Below are 3,025 nucleotides of genomic sequence, written 5' to 3' on the forward strand. Positions count from 1 at the left end.
GTGGGGATGGGGTGGGGGGGGGAGGGACTGGGACCGATCCCATTGCTTGGAACAGGGGGTCCTGCTCCTCCATCAAAGGGAGGGTTCGGGCCACCATAAGCGCTTCCGGAACCCAGGGAGCTCATTTATAAACAGATGCCAGTGCCAGACTCCTGGCTCGCTACAGGTGGGCGTCCTGGGGCGCCTGGCCAGTTTGGGGGTCGCCCGGGTTATATCAGCTCCAGTATTCAATGGTTTTCAGAAGGCAGCGCCTGAGTCCTCCACCAAGTCCTGCCAACTTTGCTCCTCCCTTTCCCCTCCTGCAGGCACCTTGGGGTGGGGGGTGGGGCTTTCCCAGATCCTTCCCCGGGGCCTCAATCTTTCATGCTGGAGCAGCTGAGACGTGAACTTGATCAACAAATCCTGTTACCCCCACCCCCACCAGCAGCTGCCTGGTCACCCCAGCTCTACCACTAACCAGCTGTGTGACCTTGGGCAAGTCCCTGCCCCTCTCTGGGCCTCAGCTTCCACTCCCTGATGGGGTTGGATTTTCATCAGATCATCTTGAAGGACCTCCTGGAACATTCTGTGATATAGTTGACTCTCCTCTTCCCCAGGACACCTGCATGGAACGCTAAGGAATCAAAGTGTGGAAGTAATGTCCAGTTATAGGGTCCCAGGCTCACGATAGGATGCTGGTCGGGGGAGTGGGGACCAGCCGGCACTGCTCACTGCAAAGACACAAACACCTACTCAGCAACGGCTTTCCTGAGGTTGCGATGATGTCACATGATCGGTTATCATTCCATAGAGCAGAGCAGCTTCCCAGGACCCCTAGAGGCCCCAGTTCATAATCATAATAAGAAAGCAACACTGGGTAGCATTTTCCAAAGCCCCCATCTGGTTCTCACAGCACTGGTTTAAGCTTGCTCATAAAATTGTCCCCATTTCACATCTGGGAAAACTAAGGCTCTGGGAAACTGGCCTGAGTGAGTCAATGAAATGTTACAGAGAGAAATAGGGATTTTGAACTCAAATCCACCTGAGTGCAAATCTCAACTCTGCCACACTAGCTGGGTGAACTAGGGTAAATGGGAAACTCTCAAAGCCTCAGTTTTGTCATCTGTGAAATGGACGTTAACTGGACCTAAACGAGGTCTTGTAAGGGCTCATGGAGCAAGCACACCTCAAAGGGACGCACAGGGCGGCCTCCCCAGCGGAGCAGAAGTTCCCTGGGCCAGAGTTGCTCTACAAGTAACAGGAGAGTCTGGCTTCAGACCCAAGTCACTTTTGCCTCCCGGGCCTCCTGTGATGTCTGGCACGAGTTGGGCGCAGTAAATATTTGTGTTGGAGAAGATAGCAGATAAAGCTGTGAGGGCTGCAGAAGATTTTCAAAGTGAACTGGGGGCCTGTGCTGTGAAGAGAGGGTAGGAGAGGGGCAGAACCCAGTGTAAAAAGCTCACACTGCAAGGTCCAGAGTGCCATGTCGGTTGGGACCAGAATCACATGGGTGCAGAAGTTCTTGGGTGGATTCTGCAGGACCAACCCCCAAAAGGCCCTGAGCAGTCTTTCAGATCCATCGTCTAAGGCTGGCGATTTGGGGAAAATCCAATCAATGAAGTGGAATCAGCGGCCACAAATGCCAAGTGGGGTTCCTGAATGAACCATCTTCCTGCTTCTCTCCCTTGTCCTGATCACACCCTAAATTCCCCTCCGCCACATAGACATCGGTGTGGCAGGGCAAGATGAAGTGGGGGCTCCCTCCAGTGTAAATCCTAGACCCAGAAGGGTGAGGGGAATCTCAGAGTCACCCCAGAAGATTGCCAACCCCTCTCCCCACTCCATGTTCTCCAGCCTCAGGTCTCTCCCTGAGCTGAAAGTGACGGACATCCCAACCCCTAGAGTGTTCTGTAAGACCTACGTTTTGCCCCACAAAGGGGAGAGCACCACCAGGAGAACCTCCTTCATTGATGGGGCCAGAGGCTCCCCTGCATACTTACTCTTTTTGCTCAGAGACACCTCCCTTCGCTGAGGTCACACCCAGGACAGGTGACGCAGGCTTACCAAGCACGCAGGCCAGCAGAACACCCCAGTGCTCTTGATTGCTCCTCAAAGACCAGGGATGGATGGATGGATGGATGGATGGATGGTTGCTGGACGGTTAGACAGATGGATGAGCAGAGTTCCCCAGCACAGGCTGGCTTCTTGCTCTGGAGCCTTACACCTGTTACAATCAGGAGGTTTTTGCAAGTGTCTTGCCTACTTTCTCCCAACTATGGCTTTAAGCCACTCCCTTTTCTCTGTTCCTTCGGAGACAACAAAGAGCCAGGTGACCTCCGGTAAGAAATGGTCCTACTGGTCATATACCCAGAGAAAACCATAATGCGAAAAGACACATGCACCCCAATGTTCATTGCGGCACTATTTACAATAGCTAGGTTATGAAAACCACCTAAATGCCCATCAACAGACGAATGGATAAAGAAGACGTGGTACATATGTACAATGGAATATTACTCAGCCATAAAAAGGAACGAAATTGGGTCATTTGTAGAGACATGAATGGGCCTAGAGACTGTCATACAGAGTGAAGTAAGTCAGAAAGAGAAAAACAAATATCGTATATTAACGCATATATGTGGAATCTGAAAAAATTGATAAAGACGACCTTATTGACAAAGCAGAAATAGAGACACGGATGTAGAGAAGAAACGTATGGATACCACGGGGGGGAGGGGGGGATGGGATGAATTGGGAGATTGGGATTGACATATATACACTATCGACACTATGTATAAAATAGATAACTAATGAGAACCTACTGTATAGCACAGGGAACTCTACTCAATGCTCTGTGGTGACCTATAATGAGAAGGAAATCCAAAAAAGAGGGGATATATGCATACATATAACTGATTCACTTTGCCGCACAGTAGAAACCAACACAACATTGTAAAGCAACTCTACTCCAATAAAAATTAAAAAAAAAAAAAAGGCAATGGTCACACGTAGTTAACTGCCATTCCACACATATGACATCAGGGAA

The sequence above is a fragment of the Lipotes vexillifer genome, unplaced genomic scaffold (genome assembly GCF_000442215.2).
Source record: "Lipotes vexillifer unplaced genomic scaffold, Lipotes_vexillifer_v1.1 scaffold847, whole genome shotgun sequence".
NCBI lineage: Eukaryota > Metazoa > Chordata > Mammalia > Artiodactyla > Lipotidae > Lipotes > Lipotes vexillifer.